Source organism: Hemiscyllium ocellatum (assembly GCF_020745735.1).
Source record: "Hemiscyllium ocellatum isolate sHemOce1 chromosome 15 unlocalized genomic scaffold, sHemOce1.pat.X.cur. SUPER_15_unloc_15, whole genome shotgun sequence".
In the NCBI taxonomy this organism is placed as follows: Eukaryota; Metazoa; Chordata; class Chondrichthyes; order Orectolobiformes; family Hemiscylliidae; genus Hemiscyllium; species Hemiscyllium ocellatum.
Window position 1 is genome coordinate 116,725 of NW_026867451.1, and position 23,151 is coordinate 139,875.

Sequence of the window (23,151 nt, forward strand, 5' to 3'; positions counted from 1 at the left end):
AATAAAGTCACTCATTTTGTTGGTTAATAATATGATTGAAGTTCTTTTTAGCTTTATCTGCTTGTGGTGGAATGTAGAATTAAAGGGAGTTAACTTCTAATTGAATATTCTGAATATAATCACTTTGGACACGCTCTGTATTCAGTTGCCTAAATTGAATTTTGAAATGTTTAGTATGAATTACATGTTATTTTGTAGTGGGACAGAGACTGGCAGTGTCCTGGGGAAATAAAACTCAATTGTTTTACTAGCTAGTAATATGTTTGAACTTTGATTTTAGTTTTATCTGTTTGTGAATGAATGTAGAAATAAAGGGAGGTAACTTCCGAATGGATTTATTTTAAAACAAAATACTTGCAACTATCATGTGAAATAGACCTGAAGGTACTCAATTTTACTTCCACCATTTAAAAAAACACTCCCAAAGAAGCTATTCAGCAAAATAAATATCCCAAGATGTGTATATATCCATGTTTAAGCGTAACCTGGTAAATACATGAGCCCATGTGTTGGGGCTGTGCAAGCTGAGACCAGGATCCAGTCTCAGCCTCCAGCAGGAAACCAACAGGCGGAAGCTGTGAGCCTGCCCTTTCCGATGGCCATATAAATCCTAGGCACTGGACCGTAATTCAACACTCCGGGATCGGCTTTGTTTAGAAAGATCTTGACAGAACCGCTTCCCAGAAGTTATCAGAATGATTGTGTCGACAATTTTTCTCAGTTTATTACTGACTTTCTTATCATGTGAGTGTTTTTTTTTGTTTAAGTCTGTCTTTGTTGCTGTCTCAATGTTAGTCTACCTCAGGAATGTAAAAGTAATGCTCATGGTTTATTTCTTGTCTTTTTTAAAGGTGTCCAGTCGGAGGTTGTTTTGACCCAGCCAGAGGCAGAGACTGGCCATCCCGGAAGCAGCCTGACACTGACCTGTAAAACCAGCGGGTTCGATCTCAGCAGCTATAGCATGTACTGGGTCCGCCAGGTTCCCGGCCAGGGTCTGGAGTGGCTGGTTCGCTACTATAGTTCATCCAGCAATAACTATGCACCAGCGATTCAGGGTCGATTTACTGCGTCCAAAGACAATTCAAACAACATTTTCTCGTTGAAAATGACTAACCTGAAGATCGAAGACACCGCCATCTATTACTGTGCAAGACGCCACAGCGAGAGGAACCAGGGCTGGACCCGTTCAAAAACAGCTCGGGGGAACATTTTGTCAATTCCATCATAAACTGATGGTCAGTTTGAGTTTTAAATGCAATTATACCAACTGCGATCTGAAGCAGACCTCAGGCTGCCTCTTACAAAGCTATCAAAGAGGAAATGTACCATTTAAACTAGGAAACTGGTGACACAATGGGACAATGTTTTAGGCATGTCATATGTACTGCTAACACTTCCATCAATTAAATGCTGGGACAAAATATATCTGACAGCTCAGGAAATCACTGCTAATTGTTATGTCAACTATGGCATTCATTCTAAACATGATCAGTACTAAATGGCTCTTTCAAATGAAAATTGAGACCTAGAGTAAAGAACAGAGAATGAGTGTACTGGTCTACATCATTGTGATACTACAGTGGGTAGCTGGAGTGACACTGCAATTATGATCAATACAAAAACCTATTCAGCCTCCATTGTTTGAAACTAGTCAGTGATTACTTCTACAAACCATCTTAACTTGCAGTTCGGTATTAGTTCTGTGGGGTTTTATGCCAGTATCACTATTTAATTTGTAAAAGTGTTGGGTAATTATTGATACACCAGTTGGGGATTTTGAGAATCAGCTGATGTGTTACTCTGTGAAGTATAAAACAGTATTAAAATTTATCAAGAATGATCAAAATTCACTCGCGCAATTATGTGATGAAGATTTATCGTGACTTTATTTTGCCTGTGGTTCTGAAAATTTAAAATGATGGTAGATTTTTGATTTGTTTTATGCAGAGCTAGTTATTGTGTGATCCAGTCCAGAGAATGTAACACTGTGACTATCTTGATTACTGGGGCCAAGGGACCATGGTGACAGTGACTTCAGGTAAGAACTTTGAACATTCTTAGTGACTTTTTAAAAACTTTCTATTCATGTGACTAATTTCTGAATTAAATGAAACTCAGATTCTGTGCTGAGTTTGGTTTGGTTTGGATTGATTTTTGTTCAGACTGATTATAGACTTCAGTTAAGGCTCAGCAAATAGTTAAAATGGTGATGATGGAGTCATTTGCTCAGTGTATCTCTTTTTTTTGATCAGATGGACGTTCTATGTGGCTGGGTTACTTGAAACACCTAATGTCTCTTAATCAGTCAGCTATAAATAATGTTTAATGTCAGTGACACCCTGACTGTGAGTTTTATGATCAACAACAAATGCTACGAATTCAAAGATGTTCAAGATATTACCAAACATGACTAAAATATGCTAAAATATCATTATTCATTTCTTGAATATATGTTCTTACCATGATTATATTTTCTCATTTATTTTGTTAATTTTGTTGATGACAAGCAGGTTAGAAACTGTCATCAAAGTTTCTTGCGGTGCTATATTGCATTCTGTTGATTAGATTCGGAGTTTGTTTTACTTGATTCTGTTGAATTGAGTTGATTGGATTTTGGCTTTGTTTTAGTTGATTCGGGTTGAACTGTGTTGATTGGATTCTGACTTTGTTTTTACTTGGTTTTGTTGAATTGTGTTGATTGACTTTTGAAATGGTTTTATTTGATTCTGTTGAATTGAATTGGTTGGATTCTGATTATGTTTCATTCAAATCTGTTGTTTTAAGTTGATTGGATTCTGATTTTATTTTCCTTGATTCTGTTGAATTGAGTTGATTGGATTCTTATTCAGTTTGTGAAATTGATCTGCGTTTTCATACTTTCTGAATCGATGTTTTCTTTCTGGTGAGGAGATTGACTCTCTGGAATACTTTTCATTACCAATATTTGTGAAGTTCTTTTGTTTTTGATGAATCATTTCTGCATTTGTTAAACTTATATGACACATTTTTCTCTGCTTGATTGAAAACATGACATCCATTGGTAACGGTCTGAAAAACAACTTAAGGCAGAAACCCAGATGTGTGAGAAATGAAAAAAAAAGAGTTTTTAATGGATTGACTTTAAACAAAAAACTCAGTTCTAATTGTAAACGAACTGAATTTTGTTTTAAGTAGCCTCATTCAAAATAAAATTTGGGACCTAAATCTGAAACTGCAGAATTGATCAGATTACGTAATTGAAACTAACTTAAAATTATAATGTGGTAATATTTGTCCATTCAGTAATTTTGTTTTGACCATGAGGTGATTAATCAATGTATGCCTTCAACCCCACTCTACTGTGCACTGCACAAGATTGTCATGATCAGGAAGGGTGTGCAGGTTAGAAATAAATTGAACTATTGCCAGAAACGTTACAGCTTTAAGTGTTAAGTCCCCTCACAAACAAGGTTGCTATTATGACCTGTTATTTCTATTCAATTTAATCATTAGTTTGCTTGATTCTGAGCAGCTTTGTTAGACTTCAATTTGGTTTTATTTGTGAGGTGACATCATGTTCTTGGTTCTGTTGAAAATGTTTGCAGAGCTAGTTCTGCTGCAAACATACCGTGTTGTGATCTGGTGATCGTTGATCTGTTGAGGAGGGACTGCGCATTAAATGTGTTATATTTGGGAAACCGTTTCTGGTTTCTACATTGTTTTTGCAATGTTAACACGGTTGGTGACAGTGAACTGCTCTTTCCTCATTCAATGCAATCAGCATGCGAGTTAAAATTTCATAAAGTCTATTATAAAGTGAAAGGCAAATCGCACAGGTTTTAGAAATGAAGGGAAAACAGATACCTTCAGGTGCTATTTTTACTTAAAATAAATAATTAAGGATTAATCTAATCCATGCTTTACAATCCAAATTCGAAACTCAACTATCTAGTTCAATCACAAGGTCTGTCTTTAAGCAGTTTACAAGTCATAGAGAAATATAAATAGAATTTCAAAAGTCTAATGTTCTAATTGTTCTTGCTCTCGAGCAAAAATGCCATGACTGTGCTATAATTGATCAAGAAACACCTTTCAATTCCCCTGTACACTACATACATATGTTTCTGGCTGGAAAAGATCATTGGCAAAGACCATTTGGAAATTCTGCTCAATTCTATGAAGAACAGATCAGTTTCACTGCTTTGATCAGTTTCACATATAACTTGAGTTAATTAATTGTTATGTCCCTGATTAAACTGGATTTGCAGGATAAAAATAAAACATTAACTGAATTATTTAACCTGCACAGTGCTTTAGGTGTTCCCAATCTGTGCATTTTAAATAAATAGTTACATTTTACAACAAAATATCAACTGAAGAGTCATTCTTCAGGAAACAACTGCTATAGTGAATTATGTGACCAACCAAATTTCGAATTAATTAAAGTAATCCACTCATGAACTCCAGGGCAGCATGGTGGCTCAGTGATTGGCATTGCTGCCTCACAGCGCCAGGGTCCCAAATTTGATTCCACCCTCGGGTGACTGCCTGTGTGGAGTTTGCACATTCTCCCTGTGTCTGTGTGGGTTTCCTTCGGGCGCTGTGGTTTCCTACCACAGTCCAAAAGATGTGCAGGTCAGGTGATTGTGCAGTTTAGCACAGCCATAGTGTTCAGGGATGTCTAGGTTAGGGTGCATTAGTCAAGGACAAATATAAATTAGGGGGAATGGGTCTGGGTGGGCTACTTACTGTTCAGAGGGTCAGTGTGGAATTGTTGGGCCAAATGGCCTGTTTCCATACTGTAGGAACTCTCCTCTTAAAACCATGGGAGTACTTGCTGCAAACGCAGAAAATTCATTTTACATCGATGTGTTCAGGCGTATGCAGAGTTCACAAATTTGCAGAAGACATGAACTAGAGGATAACAGAGCACATTGTTTATTCAAACACTGAAAATAGAGTAATATTTATTTTAATTAATATACTTGATCGATTTATTGCAATGTAGCGATCTGAAGGAATCTGCTCACATTAGTTCAGTGTGACAATCATTTAGATTAGATTTCCTGCAGTATGTATCAGGCCATTTGGCCCAACAAGTCCACACCGACCCTCTGAAGAGGAACCCACCCAGACCCATTCCCCTACCCTATATTTACCCCTGACTAATGCACCTAACACTATAGACAATATAGCATGACCAGTTCACCTGACTTGCACATCTTTGGATTTTGGGAGGAAATCCACACAGACACAGGGGAGATTGTGTAAACTCCACATAGGCCGTCACCCGAGGCTGGAACCGAGGCTGGAACCGAGCCTGGGTACCTGGATCTGTGAGGCAGCAGTGCCCACATTTACTTAGACATCCGTTAAAGTGGGCAACTCCAGACAGAAGCATGTTTTCAATTCATACCTTTTTCAACATTTTAGTTCATTACAAGCAGTTAACAAGAAAATAACCTTGCCCTAATTCCTTCAACAGAAATGCTTTCCACACTGGAATGCAGTATTGTTTATGCAGTGCATGCAAAATCTCCACAATTCGAGGAACGTTTTAAGAATATGTAAAAATAATTTAGAGAATAATCCATTTCCTCCAGATCTGTGCTTTAATTGGCGATATTTCCCACCTCAATAATTTTGTTAAATACAATGACTTATTAAGTTTATGAACTCAGTGGTTATTTATGTTCATTGTGAACACATTCTCGTTCACATTAATCCACTGGTTAGTTCCTCTGATGAATATTCAATTACAGTGAATATATTTGACGTGAGGAGTTGAGCAATGTATCCTCTGGGATTAAGTCTGTTGTACAGTTTGTTTCAGTGCTATCTCTGACTAACTTGTCCACGGTCCTGACCATTTATAAATTGTCCAGTTCGGATACCTGAATCTCAGACAGTTCAATTTTATCTCGCGCTTCAAAACCACTTTTATCTGCCAGAAATACAATATTTGATTAGGTGCCTCAGAATTGAGAGCCCTGACTAAGTTGTTCCAATCAGAACGAACGTTTCAGGAACAAAAGGCAGATAGCAAGAGATTTGAAATTGGTTGTTGACAACAAGAGATATTTGATTGAGCGAGGCAGAGGGAAATATGCTGCAGATTTTCTTTGTGCCTCAGTTATGCAGGAGATGTTTCGTGGCACTATGTAAAATCAGAATTTTTTTTTGCATCTTATTATTTGAAAACTTATTATCAGCTTTTAAAGTTACTGGCAATGGTCTTATTACACTTCAGAACATTATAATCTTTTTCAAACTAAGTAGACCGTCTGGTGCAGCAACATTCACAGGGGAAAGAGGAAGGGAGTTCGAGGTTGGAATCTAGTGACAGTGAATTGATGGCAATGCAATTCCTAGTTTTATTGCTCTGTAGTTCCCATCGAGTTTGAACAATTTGGAGCAGCTGTCAAAGTATTCTTGGATAAATGTTGAAATGTTACTTTCATTGTACTAACATTCTGGAACAATCCCTGGTTGTTGGAAGGTGTTAATAACTAACATGGTTTATAAACTGTCAAAACAGGTGAGCTGTGTTCTCCGTGATAGTGTCGAGCTCATTGTGTTCAGGTCTGTTGTGATGTTGTGGTAGGGTCCCTGATTCTGTGCCAGGTAGCCTGTGTTCACTTACAACCTGTTAGAGAGGTATGTAACACCATCTCTTATCAGGTTACTTCAGTACAAGAAAGCAGATTGAGATGTTTGGGTGTTTGTTGGAATTCCACTCACAGAGGCCAGTGAAATCTATTCAATCGCTGTCCTGACTTGTGTCTCTTAGACATTAAACAGAATTTTGGTGGTTAGCAGCTTTTTCCAGATCAATATTTGTTCACAAGCTTTTGGGCATCGCTAGATGGGGTTAATGGAGAAAGTGCTCAAAGAAATCCCAGCTTTTGACTTGCTGTTCTAACAATATCATTTATAACTAATCCCGAATGAATCATTTTCAAAGTATATTTGATGAGATTTTGCTTAGGCTGTTTTACTTTATATTAAACCAGTGCTGTAGCTGAATTTGATTGTTCAGTACTGTGGGGGTTTCCGTTGAATCCAACACTTGCAGCAGATGGTGATAGCTTTTCAGTTGGTCTTCCATTGCTATCTCAGACCATCCAGTACCTCTGCTAAGAATCCTTTTTCCAACAGGAGTCAAGCCAACGGAATCACTGTTTATCTCAACGGGTGTGAGCTCTTGTGCCAAAAACATGAAAACAATTTGGTGAAGAGGGGGTCTCTGGATGGGAAAGGTTCACCTTGCCTTCTCTCCACAGGAGCTGCTAGACCTGCTGAGTTTCTTCAGACGTTTCTGTCTTTATTTTGGTTTTCTAGCATTTAAAGTTTGTTGTTTCATTGAAAAACGTTCTGTTCGATTAAACACGTTCTTCAGAGAAAGGATGCATTTGAACAAATTGCAAATGTTCAGAGATATTATTGAATTTGAGTGCCCTGATCTCGAGCTGTAGTTTCACAAGAAACTATTATGAAGTAACAACACACTGCAGAGTGCAGTGGCTGCTGTAATTGGGTGGAAGTTATTTTGATCACTCAAATAGAGAATGTCAGTGATCCCGTTCCAAATAATCAACAGAAGTTTTTTTTAAAGCATGTGTGAAACAATTAATTTATCGAAATATTTTAATAAAAAGTATTCACGGCCAGTGCTAGCTTAATGAATGACACAATGTTAGGAAGGTAGGAACAAGAGGAGGGCACTCAGCCCCTCTAGTTGTTCCCCCACTTACTTAGATCATGGTGCATCTGTGAGCTCAATCCACAGGTCTCCCTTTGGCTAAAGCTCTTTAACACCTTTGTTTAACAAGCAAAAGCTATCCCAGATTTACTGATTTGACTGCCCATAACAAAGGGAGACACCATTTCTGAAAGACATTCCTGTGAGTACTGTGACACAATGAGGCTGGGATTAATTGCTCATGAAAGTAAACTTTAAATATCTGACAATTTCCAATTGAAACATCCCAATCATCATATTTCATTAATTTAACACTATACTTCCCTGGAATCAAGAAATATAATGTGTGATTGCCTTGCTAAAAATGAGGAGAAAGTGAGGACTGCAGATGCTGGAGATCAGAGCTGAAAATGTGTTGCTGGAAAAGCACAGCAGGTCAGGCAGCATCAAGGAGCAGGAGAATCGACGTTTCGGGCATGAGCCCTTCTTCAGGAAGGGCTCCTTGGATGCTGCCTGCTCCTTGGATGCTGCCTGATGCTGCCTGACTTGCTGCGCTTTTCCAGCAATACATTTTCAGCAGTTGCTAAAAATGAGGGAAGCTTCATTCCTATTATATGATTAAGAAATAGCTCTGTTCATTCAGTGAAAACACAGTCAAATCACTCAAAAGGAAACCATGATTTGGAGATGCTGGTGTTGGACTGGGGTGTACAAAGTTAAAAATCACACAACCCCAGGTTATAGTCCAACAGGTTTAATTGGAAGCACACTAGCTTTTGGAGTGACGCTCCTTTATCAGGTGATAGTGGAGCGTCACTCCGAAAGCTAGTTTTCTTCCAATTAAACCTGTTGGACTATAACTTGGTGTTGTGTGATTTTTAAAAAAAGGAAATCATGTCATCTTGTGTAGACACACAAGTGCCTCAAATAATTTTCAATTCTTCTAGTGGTTGTTTGAATCTCGAGACAGGTGTGGAAGTGTCAGACTTTTTATATCGCCTTGAGAAACAAGTTGTCATCAGTCTATTTGAATTGCTGAAGTTTGTGTGGTATTAGCACATTCACAGCGCTGTTAGGAAGTGAGCCCCATGGCTGTGATTGAGGAAGAGGAAACGGGCAGGGAAATAGTTGAGAGTTAAGTTGAAGTCTGATATGGAGGAAAGCTTCACATGCATGTGTGCCCTTATCCTCAAGGATCACAATTTTGGAATATGCTGCCGAACGGACATGTCAGCATGCAAAATGGAAGCTGAAGAAGGCATCTCGGCCTCTCTAGAAGGCTATTCCATTCATGGGATCATCATTAATCTTGCTGCTCATCAATCTTCCCAACACACTGATAACATTGGACCTGATTGTTTACTGTTCAACACAAGAATGGTGAATTCGTTTGGAATTCTCCACCACAGAAATTCATAGATTCAAGACTCATAGATTCTTGAAAGCGTTGTCTCAAGTACCTAGTGTGTTGAAGGTGTTTGGCGCACGTACCTTCATTGGTCAGAGCACTGAGTGCAGGAGTTAGGGCTTCATGTTGTAATTGTCCAAAACATTGGAATGAACTGCCAGAGGAAGCGGTAAGTGCAGAGATCGGTCCCACATTGAGAAGACATTTGAACAGCTGCAGGAACTGGATCGGTCTGGATGGATATGGACCAAAGGCAGGCAAGTGGAATGAGTTTAATTTGGGAACTCTGGTCAGCATGGCTGGGCTGGACCAAGGGAACTGTTTCTGTGCTGTACGACTTTATGTCTCACTGACTTTATGGTGGATAGGCTCAAAGTTGGAAGGTGGTGAACAAGTGAGGGGCTAGATTGGGCATGTGGGAGAGTTTGGGCTGGTAGGCTGGTAGGCTGGCTGCTGGGTAAGCTTGCGTGCACTCTGTCTGGCAAGGCGGCATCAAGGGAAATGGTAATGGTCACAGGATAATTTGGTCGAATTGTGCTTGGTAGGTGAGGGGTAGTTTGAGCTGATGCAGGAGGTCTGTCTTTGCCAGGCTGGTTTATGGAGAGGTGGGCAGGATGCCAGGCTGGTTAGTGTAGAGGTGGGCAGGGTGCCAGGATGTTTCAGGGGGTGGAAGGTCACTGTAATGAAGTGACAGGTGGACGTGTTGTCAAAATGCAAAGCTCAGAGTCTGGCAAAATGGTAGGTTGTGAAGCACAGATGCCAAAGGAGCTAGGATGCAATGTGCACAGGTTGTCTTGGGTAAGATGAGAGGTCAGTGATCAAGGGCTGAGGTCATGTCTTGGGTAGTGGGCTTTTGTCAGAGGTTGTGGAAATGATGGTGTCAGGTCCAGTCAGAGCCAGGTTCACCATGGACCAGGTACAGGGCGGCAGGAGTGTAAATGACTGAAAGGAATTGAGATCATATGTCCATCTGGAATATAGAATATAGAACATTACTGTGCAGTACAGGCCCTTCAGCCCTCGATGATTCCACAGGTCAGTGTAAAAATCTGAAGCCTATCTATCCTACACTATTCCATTTTCATCCATATGTTTATCCAATGACCTTTTAAATGCCCTTAAAGTGGGCGAGTGTACTATTGTTGCAGGCAGTGCGTTCCATGCCCCTACCACTCTCTGAGTTAAGAAACAACCTCTGACATCTGTCATCTATGTCCTCTCCTGCTAGCCATCACTATTCAAGGAAAAAGACTTTCACTGTCCACCCTCTGTTTATCTTTTATGTCTCAATTAAGTCAACCTTCTTCTCTCAAACAAAAACAGCCTCATCCTTTCCTCATTAAACCTTCCCGCCATACCAAACAACATCCTGGTAAACCTCCTCTGAACTCTTCCAAAGCTTCCACATTCTCTCTATAATGTGGCGACCAGAACAGTACACAATACTCCAAGTGCAGCTACACCAGAGTTTTGTACAGCTGCAACCTAACCTCGTGGTTCTGAAACTCAGTCCCTCTATCGATGAAAGCCAGCACAAAGTATGCCTTCTTAACAACTCTATCAAACTGGCTGGCAACTTTTAGGGATCTGTGTACATGGGCACCGAGATCTCTCTGCTCAGCTACACTGTCAATATGGATTGCCTTGGATGTGTTTTGTGTGATAGGGGATTGTGTGTTCCGGGCATGAATGGGTGTATAGCAGGGTGGGGTTTGTCAATGTGAGTGGAAATGTAGGTCTAGGCAGAGTAAGTGCAGTGGTTAGTCTGAGAGATGAGGTTCAGTGGTGAACTGCGTATCAGTTTGATAGTTATTAAAGTTAAAGATTACTTGTTCATTTCTCAAATCATATTTACATAAATACTCAGCTGTAACACTCCAAAGTCTCTGAACTTTAATGGTCCTCCATTTTTCAGAGGCCTCCAGAATTCAGATAATTGTAAATTAGATGTTTCAACTTCCAGCCAATTGGCCTGAGTTCAGCCGTGACAGCCATCCTCCCCGTCCCAGTGCTCAGCTCCTGCCTGTGCTGCTGCTGCTGCTGCTGCTGCTGCTGCTGCTGTGACCTTCCTCCCAGAGAGAACATTCTGTCTTACATTGATAAGTGAGGAAGGCTCACTGGACCTGATTTCCAAGTATGGGGACGGCAAACACGAGGGGACACAACTTTAAAGTGAGGGGAGATAGGTATAAGACAGATAGCAGAGGTAGTTTCTTTACTCATTGAGTAGTAAGGGTATGGAGTGCTTTGCCTGCAATGGTGGTAGGTTCGCCAAGTTTAAGTACATTTAAGTTGTCATTGGACAGGCCTATGCATGTACATGGAATAGTGTAGGTGGGATGGGCTTCATATTAGTATGTCAGGGCAGCGCAACATCGAGGGCCGAAGGGCCTGCACTGCACTGTGATGTTCTATGTTCTATGATTCACTCTGATTTCTCTCTGGGGGTACTGTCAGCTGTTGGGTATTTCCAGCAGCACGGTACCTCGTGGGGCGGCACGCTGGTTCCATGGTTAGCGCTGCTGCCTCACAGTGCTAGGGACTCTGGCTCCATTCCAGCCTCGGGTAACTGTCTGTGTGGAGTTGGCACTTTCTCCCCATATCTGTGTGCATTTCCTCCCACAGTCCAAATCTGTACAAGCTGGGGAAATTGCAAATGTTGTGTTCAGTGATTGGGAGGTTAGATGCATTAGTCAGGGTTAACCGTAGCATAATAGGGTAGAGGAATGGGTCTGGATGCGTTTCTTTTCAGAGGGTGGGTGTGGACTTGTTGGGCCAAATGGCCTGTTTGCACACACTGTAGAATTTCGACGAATCTGCATTTCCTTGGTTTGTATTTTGTGAAACTTCTCTGCTCTTCACAGCAATCCAATGAAAGTGTCAATTGGTGAGATCTTCAAACAGTTACTGGGGTGGGATCAGGATGTTCTTCTTCCTAAATGATATGGCAATGGTCAAGGTCGAGGGCATGTTTCTCAAGAGGGAACCAATGATCATGATCAGCAACTGGTAGGAAACAAAAATAAACTCCAGTTATGCTGTAGACTTCAGCGGGAGCATACTGGCAAACGTTTACAGCTGAGGATACATTTGAGTAACTGATAAGGTCAAATTAACAGAAACTAACATGCTCAATTGGTCATTCTATTGTAGAGACACCATCTCCCCCCACGCTTTATGGCCTGGTCTCCTCCTGTGAGGAGCACAGCACCGGTTCGACAATCTTTGGTTGTTTGGTGATGGACTATTCCCCAGAAGTCACCAAGGTAACCTGGAAGAAAGGTGGGGTGCTAATCACGAATGGTGGATTGAAGACTTACCCATCAGTGAGAAACAAGAAGGGAACCTACACCCTGAGCAGCCAGTTAACCCTGCCCGGGTCAGCGGTAGATTGCCCCAGCAAAATCTACTGTGAGGTTCAACACAGCGGGTCACACAAGAGCAAAGAAATGCCATGTCCAGGTACGTATTGTGGGAACTGAGATAAACAGAGCATCTGGCATTAATATGAATAAGGCATTACTTATAACCATTTTCACAGAATCCCCTTATACAGCACAGGAAAAAGGCCCTTTGATCCATCCAGTTTACGCCTATCAATAACAGCCACCTAACTATTCCAGTCTCATGTGCCAGCACATGATCCATTGCCTTGTGTGACTTGCCCTTGCAAGGATGCATCTCAATACTTCATACTTATTATGAGGGGCTCAGTCTCTACATGACTTATAGGTGCTGAGCTCCAGGCTAACACCACCCTCTGTTTGATTTTGTTTTCCCCTGAGATCCACTTGGAACCTCCTGGCCTTACCTTCACCCTGTGCCCCTGAGGCATTGATCTCTCCATCAAGGGGAAAGGTTTCATCCAGTTTACCCAGTCTATGCCTAAAATAATTCTAGACATCATGATAATCTTCTCCCTAATTCTCCTCTGCTTCAAGGAAAACCCCTGTCTATCTCATCTCGTTTCATAACTAAAACCCTCCAACCCAGGCAAGATCCTGGCAAATCTAATCAATACTGCCTTCAGTGTAATCACATTCCTTCGATAACATGCACACAACGCTTCAGTATGGCCTAACCAGTGTTCTATCAAGTTCCAGTATCATCTCCCGATTCTTCATTGTCAATGTCTAGGCTAATAAAAGCAAATATCCTCCCACCTCCTTAGTCTCTTTATCCAGACGACACAGTACTATAGGGGATCGGTGGGTACATGCACCAAAGATCCTCAGGCCTTTCCAGGGTTCCACCATTCAAAATGTCATCCCTCACAGATTCTTCTGCCGAATTACATTACCTTACATTTATCCAGAATAATTTCCATTTGCAACTTCTCTTCACATACAACCAACCCTTTTATATCCTCCTGCAATCTAAAGCCATAATGCTCATGACTTACCAACATGACAGTTTTCATTTCATCTGTGAATTCACTGGTTAATCCTCCTAAATTTGAGTCTCAATCATTGGTATGTAAGAGAAATAACGTGGAAATCAACCCCAATCCCTACAGAACACCAGGAGACATAGATTCCCAGTCACCCAGACACCCGATGACTATTATCCCCTGCTCCCATCACTCAGCCAGTTCTCGATCCAATCTGTCAAATTAACTCGGATCCCATTAGCTCTGATTATTGCTATCATCTGGACATCGAGTTATCTCTCTGAAAACTACTATCAAATTGTTACACATGACTTTCTCTCAATAAAACTATGCTGAAAATTGTTGATTTATCTTCCAAATGAAGACTAATTTCACTTTTCAATAGTTTCCCTACCACTGAGACTAGCTTGACAGATCTGTGTTTTCATTATTTATCCCTTCCTTTGTCCTGCGTAATAGTGCAACGTTGGCTGATCTACACTCACTTGGCACAACTGCTGTGGCCAGACAGTAATTCTAAATTATTGTTAGCGACCCAACTATTTCATCCCTTGCATCGCTCAACCGCTTGGTATACTTTTCATCTGCCCTGGAAATATAACCACTTTTCATTTAGCAAGACAACACAGAACATCACGTCATGTGTCCTAATTTCTGAAAGTACATCACAACACTCCTCCATGATTTCTGTCCCCACATTGTCCCTCTTACTAGTGAACACTGACACAACACATTCGTTTTGACCACAACCTAATCCTCCGGCTCCACTCCAATAATAACACTTAATGGGCATTACTGTTTCCCGAATAATTCTTTTATTATGAATGAGCCTGTAACTTTTAAAAATATTTTCCTTTATTTTGACTCCTATTATTTTCTCATGGTCCCTTTTGCTCTTCTAATTCCTTTCTCTTTCAAACTCCCCCTTGCGCGTTCTGTACTCCAGACTAATTTCTATTGTTTTGAGATTTCAGTATAGACAGGAAGCCTCCCTTGTTTCTCCTTATCTCACCCTCCATGCCCTTTGGTGTCCAGAGCACGTTACATTCTTGGTCCCATTCAGTGGCTTCCTGGGAAATGTCCTCCCTATGATTTTCCTGTCTCTTTCTTAAATGTTTCACACTGCTCTGACTCAGATTTACCAATAAGTGTCAGCTTCCAGTCCACTCTGGTTAAGTCATTACCTGATCTTACTAAAATTGTCGTTCCCCTTTTCAGAACTTTGGGCCAATGTCTATTCCTTTGCAGTACAATCTGAAATCCAACTGATTTACGATCACTGTCTGCAAAGTGCACCACCATTGATGTTTTACCCAATGGGTCGACTTCATTCCCAAAAGTTAAATTCAGGTTCACCCCTCTCTTGCAAGGTCTGGATTAAAATTTTCTATATTAACACATACTTTGTTTAAATATTCTCCTGGGGGCATTTTCAGAATTGTGCTCCCTCTAAACGTTAGACAAAATGAATATCCAAGCCTATGCTGAGGAAGTTAAAAACCTCTTTTCTCATTCCCCTATTTAATTTACATATCTCTGGAATTTATCCATGTATTTGCACTTGGTCTTTTGGACCTATAGTAAGGCCTATCGTGCTCTCCCAGTAGTTATGTTTGCTGTATTTTGGTTTTGAAGTACTGTCCATTTGCCTTTGTTCGAGGAGGTATCTATGATTTCATTTCTCTTTACAGCCTAAAATACTCTTGTCAGAATTGTGACAGAAGCAACATTCCGTGCCGCAAACCCCTGCCCCCATCCTTTTCCATCTTTCCCTGTCTCGCCTGAAGGCACTAAATCCTGGAAAATTGAATAGCCACTCCTGCCCCGCTCTCAATATGTCTCCGTGATAGCAACAGCATCATTTCCTCATTTATGCCGGTAATTCATCTGCCTTGATCATCAGACTCTGTCATTAAAACGAATACCATCCAACGTTGCTATCTCCCTTCTGATGTTACCGGCCTATCGTTTCTATGCCTCCTTGACTCCCTTGCTGTGTCCTATAATTTTAGCCTTTCACATTGTCCTGATGATCTTTCTGTGTGGATCCCAGCTTCTCCAGCACTCTGCACAATTATGATTCTTGTATCCATTAATCACAAGAAACCTTGATATATGAGAACTGATTGTATTTGTTATGAAATTCATCAGATAATTTATGCGATGTGTTTCCTAAAGGTACAGGTCCTCTCCCACCAACTCTTCTCCTAACTGTGAGCTCCAGTGAAGAAATCGCAAGCAGCAAGTTTGCAACTGTCGTTTGTTCAATCATCGATTTCCATCCGAAGGCAATCAACGTGACTTGGTTGAAAAATGGCCAGGGCTTGGATTCTGGCTTCTTCACGTCTCCCGTTTGTGAGGCGAACGGGAACTTCTCGGTGACGAGTCGGCTGATGGTCCCTTATGGTGAATGGTACAACAGCGCAGTCTATACCTGCCAGGTCACTCACGAAGAGAACATTCAAAGTAAAAACATCACCGCACTCCAGGGTAAGAGACACATACTGGGAGAGCTACAAATCACTCTGAACTCTGATGTGAATCAAACACACTAATTTATCAGGCGTAGTAAACAGCACGGTACAGCTTCTCATTTCCCAGCATGTCACGTATCTCATTTCAGTTTGAATGTTACATTAGCATTGCTCATAATTCAACATTTTGGCAAGTCAGAAAAGCATGTTTCCTCTCTGTTGAAGATAGATATATAGACGGTGAGCTTTGTTAAATAGTTTGTTAAATAGTTTGTTGCCTGACCATGCTGGGAGAAGCATTCAGAGTGATGAATCCTTGCCTGGTAGTGGCTTCAAGGATAAGTTTGGGGGTGGAGGGGGATATTGGAGAGATATCTAATTGAAACATAGAAAATACTGAGAGACTGAGGTCGAGTGAATGTAAATAGATGTTTTGACTGGTAGGCGAGACTAGGACCCAAGGGCACAGTCTCAGGGTCAAAGGGGCACCGTTTAGAACTGAGATGGGGAGGAATTTCTTCAGCCAGAGGGTGATGAATCTGTGGAACTTGTTGCTGCAGAGGGCTGTGGAGACCAGGCCATTGTGTATATTCAAGCCAGAGATGGATCGGTTCTTGTTTAGTGTGGGGAGAAGACCATAGAATGGCTTTAGCCCAAATGTCGATTTTCCTGCTCGTCGGATGCTGCCTAACCTGCTGTGCTTTTCCAGCATCATTCTGATCTAAACTCTGGATTGGCTGAACAGCCTTATTCTGATCCTCTATCTTATGATGTTGTGGTCTCAAAATGACGTGGTTAAAATATGCAGTGACCCTAACTTGAAAATAAATCAAAATGCGTTCAATGCTTCACTCCCTGCTCAGGAATGACCTGTTGGCCTTGGACATTGTACGACATCGATTTTTATCTGGTGCTGAGCTCTTTAACTTCATTTATGGGATCAGACCACAGACCAAGTGGGTATCACATTTGATGAACTGGGATAAACGTGATCTCACTGAGCCTCTTTAAGATGCTCTCTGTAAGTAGTGGATGAGGCAGGAGAATAAATTCTGGTAAGAATGCTACAATAGGGATGAGTGAACGAGGAACTTGAGACAGGCTGATTTAGCCTGGTTTGGGGTGGCGATGTTTACACAGTGGGTAGTGGATGTCTATAAAATTAGTGTACATTTCCATCACGTTTGTAGATTAATTTAAGACGCTTTTGTTTGTTTTTTTTTCTCCCCTGCTCTATGAAGAAATTAAAAAATGCAGCTTGGTAAATAAAGTGAAAGTACAGACCAGTCATGAACTAACTGAATGGAGGGAAAGACTTAAGGAGATGGGTGTCCTTCTCGATATCCAATGCTGTACTCAGTGCCTTGTTTTCAGATCTACTCCAAACTCAGCCCACGAGGAACAATGACATAAATCAGAGAATGACATCACACCAATAACGCAAAGTATTTTTGATCACGTTAAATATAATGAACAGAATTTCCATGGATATTCACTGCTCCTGTAGCACTTTAGAACTCTGCAAAGAGAATAATTATTATTTCTTATAATTTGTCCAAAATTTGGGATGTGATTTGGCAGTCAGCGTGACCAGCAGCACTTGCACCTAAGGGTTATGAACATGGAAATGAACTCATTATATTCAGATTACTCTTGTCACAAGTATCAATAGATGGTCTTAAGTGAGAGACAAACTCTGAAAGAAAGGTAATTCCATGGGTTACATCATGGTATCTTCGATGATTTTACTTTTTTCACAGCTTTCACTTGTTACAAAGCCAGTGTTCTTTTGGAATAATTACACAGGGTATGTCATAGGTAATCACAAATGCTTTCACAAATCAAAATACATCAACAATAGTAAGCATTGTTTCAGCAATGGTTGGAGTTGCCATTTTGAAGGTGGTGTCTTCACCCTGTGAAGAAGTAATCTGAAGATTGGGTGTTTGTATCATAAAGGGGCATTTTTCATTGACTTTGATTTTTGTTTCATAGAAGATACCGAGTGCCACCCTAACACCGTTAAAATCCTCCCACCGCCAATCGAACAAGTCTTACTGGAGGCGACGGTGACGTTAACCTGTGTTGTGTCCAATTTTCCTTCTGGAGTCAGCGTGACCTGGAAGCAAGAAAAGAAGCTTCTGAAAACCGAGATTGCTGACCAGCCTGGACAGAATCCCGACAGCGTGATCAGCAAATTAGACATTTCTACTGAAGCCTGGCTGAGTGGTGTTACTTTTGAATGTGTGGTGTACCATCAGAATCTACCGACTCCGCTGAGAGACTCCATCCACAAGGAGAAAGGTGAGCGGTGAGATTAAAACACAAAGCATCCCATGTGGAATCCAGATCCAGTTACATCAATGGCAGGCTTTGATTGGTAATGAACAAACACCGTTGGGAGCATTAATGATGCATCTGAAGGCAGGATAACTAAGTAGCTGATAAAGAAAAAGATGGACCAAAGGATATTGTATTCTGATTAAGTCAGATAAGGTGGGAAGAAACCTGGGTTGTGATGTCACCATCAGCAATGACAGTTGGACAGAATGCCCTTGTTGTGGGCTGGAAACATGGAGGCAACTTTCACATTAAACTTTACTTTTTTTACTGAACAGAATGTGTACTCTTTTAGAAAACGAAAGTGAATAAATCCCAAATTAAAAATGGCATATTTTAATATTGAGTGAAATTGTGATATTGGTTCAGGATGTTTTTGATTGATTTATATTTGTCTCAAATATTCTGCAGTGATTAATCCGCTGGAGCCATCAGTGTCGGTCCCCCTGCCACCAACAGAAGAAATCTCCGCTCAGAGGTTTCTCTCCCTCACCTGTTTAGTGAGAGGTTTCTCCCCCCGAGAGATCTTCGTCAAGTGGACAAACAATGACAAGCCGGTGAATCCCAGTAACTACAAGAACACCGAGGTGATGGCAGAGAGTGACAACACTTCCTTCTTCATCTACAGCCTGTTATCCATTACAGCGGAGGAGTGGGCCAGCGGTGCTTCTTACTCCTGTGTGGTGGGACATGAAGCGATTCCATTGAAGATCATCAACAGAACAGTCGATAAATCCAGCGGTAAACCGAGTTTCGTAAACATTTCACTTGCACTGATGGACACTGTTAATTCATGTCAATAAAAATCTCAAAGTTGCATTTAATAATTCAACAGAAGTAATAAAGTTTCTTTTTCCTCCAGTTGTGAGTTAAATACTGAATGAGTTGTTTCTCACTCTGACTTCCATTCCATCTCTGTAGTTAAAGTGGGTTATTAACAGGTCTAGGACAAGTGTCTTGTGCAGTTAATGTTCTCTGCTCAGATACATCCTGGGTCAGAGACAGAGTAAAGCTCACTCATTGCAGGATTCCGCCAAGTCCCTTGTCCATCTTAAATCCCTCTGTGACAAAATCTGACAATGTCCATTTTATGTCAAGGGTAGAGCACGAGTTTTGAACTTGGTGTTCTTGATTCCCCTGATTGGACATTCTGATAAAATTCATGTCAGTTTTAAACTGCCACATTGCACCAATTGGAAATGTAAATTTAAGACAGTTTCAAATTAAATTTGATTGGAACATACCAATCGTAAAGAGTGCAGAACAGTTTGAATGTAACCGTTGTTTCTGGGGAACTGCCAGGGATCTTGCGCCAGCGCATGAGTTGACAGAATATATCTTCACTTTCACACCAAAGAGAAATGACAGATAAGTTGTCGTGGAGCAGAGGGGAGGGGAACGATGAATGGTCTGTCCTCTTGCTCCCTGTGCAGAGTTTTCATGGTCGATGTCCTCTGTAATGTAACCCAGTTACTAACAGGAACAGTCAGCTTCTTGCTTACTGTCCAAAGATTTAACATTTCCATGCAAAATAATACCTTTGAAACATGTTGGACACGCTTGGCTCTGTTAACAAATGATTAACATTGATTCCCCTAATCCAAAACTGGTGTTTGCATTGTCCCGGTTTGAATTCTATAGTTTTGTCTCAGTTTTCTGGAGCACATGGGATCAATTCTGGTATTCGAATACCTGATACCATTTTGTTTCACATACAGAACACAAGTAGGCATTTTCTAATAAACATATTCAGAAATGTTATCTCTGGGGCAGTGGGGATTTGAACTCACGCCTTTTCTCTCAGAGACAGAAATTCTATCACTGCAACAGAAGAGTTGCTCATAAAACGCTTATCTCTTCACGACGATGGGAAATGTTTCCTACAACACCAAGGTCAAATCTAATTATAGGCAATCCATTAAAATTAGAACAATAAATTAGAATAATAAAAATTGCAGCCTGGTATAAGAACAGATACAGAGAGATGATCGCAAATACACACGGAATGACACATATATGGGCTCTCACCTAAAGACACATATTGATGTGCACACTCAAATGTGCATACAGATAAGATGTCACACACGCATACTCGCACAGAGCCACACATGCAAGTGGTACTTGAACACTCACCTAAGCTCATACAAAAACTCACATACACCGAAAGAAAATTATTTGCACAAATGATCAGGGTACTCACACTTAACCATGAGAAATATAGACACACGGTAACACACGAATGGGCATGAATACATATACATTCATACAGCACAATGCGTACAGACATACACGCATGAACACACAGATACAAATTCCAAAAAATGTCCTCCCACATGTCAACTCACACAGGTACATAAGTGCACAGAGATAAACATTAATATCATTATTTTCCCATTTTCAGAATCACAAACATACGATGACAGAGGCAGCTTAATTAGTTATTTTTAAACCACATTGATCAGCATGTATACAATGTCACACGTACACACACATTCAGAGTCTCACATGCAGACACACAAGTGCATAGATCAATAAATAGAGGGGCGTTTATTAAATAAGGATAATGAGCACAAGCATCAGCAAGCATCCACACACAGTAACACAAACAAGCTTCTCAGGAGATGGTTTGGGAAAGATTGCCACACAAGCAGACATCATCATATAAATATAAACATCCATCAAAACATGACGTTGCATGCTAACATTTATTAAGCATAAACATGAAAATAACCTAGTTTAGGTAGGACCTGAAACAGACACATAAGCACGCATTTTAGATAGCACTAATGAAAAGTGAACACTCACAAAGACATTACAAGATAAGCATAGGCAGCAATGAAGTGGCATATTCGCATAATGATGCTTACACAATGTGAAAAGACCAAAATTTCGGTGCACAAACACATGAGAACACTAGCAGTAAAGGAACAGGAATATGTTTATTCATGCACAGACTCCAACATGGGCAAGAGTGAAGTAAGAGGCACTCATAACCACATACACAACCATTAAAGGGAAACCAAACACACCAAGCAGTAGGTCAAATAAATTAAGGGACACATGTACAAAAACTTATTCCTAAATATACAGATCCTACAAACAAAAATATGAAGCAATGTCCTGACTGTGATGTCACTTATATTCACGATTTGCCAAGCAATTGGTCACCAATACATAAAGGTGAGAATCACATTTGAACTTTTATTCAGTGATGGCCACAATTTTCAACTAAAGTGCTGTCACAGCCTATATTTAAAATATAATGATATAATTAAAATAATCATTCGTAATAAGCATTCCTCAAATAATAATATCCTTAAATAATAGATTAAAAGAAAATTAATTTAAAACATTCTGACATGGACAATGAAGAAAGAACATGTGCAGTCAGTATTTGTAATTTCTTGCTGAGAGTCAATAATGCACTGATGGGTACAGATTAGAGTCACACTTGAGAAATGCCTGACTGCTTTATGAAGATGTAATGGTCTCTAATTACATGACTTGGATACACATAGATCGATCTGGATCAATAAACGATCTAAATGCGTTCTCTCGGCTTTATATTCATAGATTCAATAGATCGCACTTGGATTGAAGACTATGAGGATGATAACAGCAACATCTGGACAACTGCTTCCACGTTCATCAGCTTGTTCTTCCTGAGTATTTTCTACAGCGCTGCCGTCACTCTGGTGAAGGTGAGAATAATCATATCTTTCTCATGCCAAACAGCCCAATATGTTTTGTGAAATCTCTAAGTGTGCCATTGAATAAACATGAAATCTGAAAGTCCCTGATCATAAATATCTGTGTCATTGCTTTATCTCTCTTTTCCAGGTTAAGTGAATGAGTTGTGGACCCCTTTGATTTTCCTGATCTGCTTATCAAGGTCTCTGAATTCCCAATCTACAATCTGTCCTGTTGCTGACTCTAACAGTGAGATCACTTCAGTTTATCAGTGTGTAACTGAGACAATTATTGATGGATTTTCGTTTTTACTTTGATATCTTTGAAATGGTTGTGGTTGGAAGAATTTGTAGCTTCCCTGTTGTTTGAAGCCCATTTGTTTTGTTTTTATTTGTTCCTTACTCAGAATGGTTGCCTACCCTTTCTGATGAGCCTTTGTATTCCCTTTCTTGTGGCTGTTACTGATGTACAGAAAATTCCCACCTCACAGCGCATGTGTTCTCATCTCAATGTGGCAACCAGCCATTATATTCACTTCTGTTAGCTTTTACATCAACTTTTTGGATAAAAATGCTTTCTGAAATGGTTAATAAATCTTGAATGAGTATGCACTAACCTTGAGTTTGCTTCATTCGTTCTTCAAGGCCAGTCAGTAATCATACATTTTCCCACATCCTACTCCTTTCCCAGCCAAATACTTTCACTTGTTCTGTTTGGTTGTGTTTCATCCAGTCATTTAGTTTAATGTTGCGCTGCCATGCCGCCCACTAATGTAAATGCATCTTTCACACGATATGCCTGATGGAACACTCCAGAGGCAGAATGATTAGAGAACATTTCCTCTTATGCACCAAAGGTCACGGCCTCGGGTCACGTAATGATACAAATGAGGAGCTTTGCTCCATCAGAAGCCTATAAAAGGCAGGCAAAGGAGTTTGAAAGTTTACTCTACACCGTCTAAACTACATGTACTCCCAATGTCCGGACAGCCTGGGTTAGTAATGCATAACTCACCACCTAAAACGCCCAACGAAGCATTCATCAGCCAAAAATGTCAACGTTCAGTCAGGAGGTCAGACACAACATGTGCACAATCCAAGGGCGGATTCTCAGAACTGGAGATTTTCTCACACATAAATCTCATGGAGCACTATTCCTGGGATCTATT

At 40.5% G+C, this 23,151-nt stretch overlaps 1 pseudogene; it reads left to right on the forward strand.

The window, feature by feature from the left end:
* The first annotated feature begins 611 nt into the window (after positions 1–611).
* Positions 612–22,494, forward strand: LOC132806354 (Ig heavy chain C region, membrane-bound form-like; annotated as a pseudogene).
* The last annotated feature ends 657 nt before the right edge of the window (positions 22,495–23,151 follow it).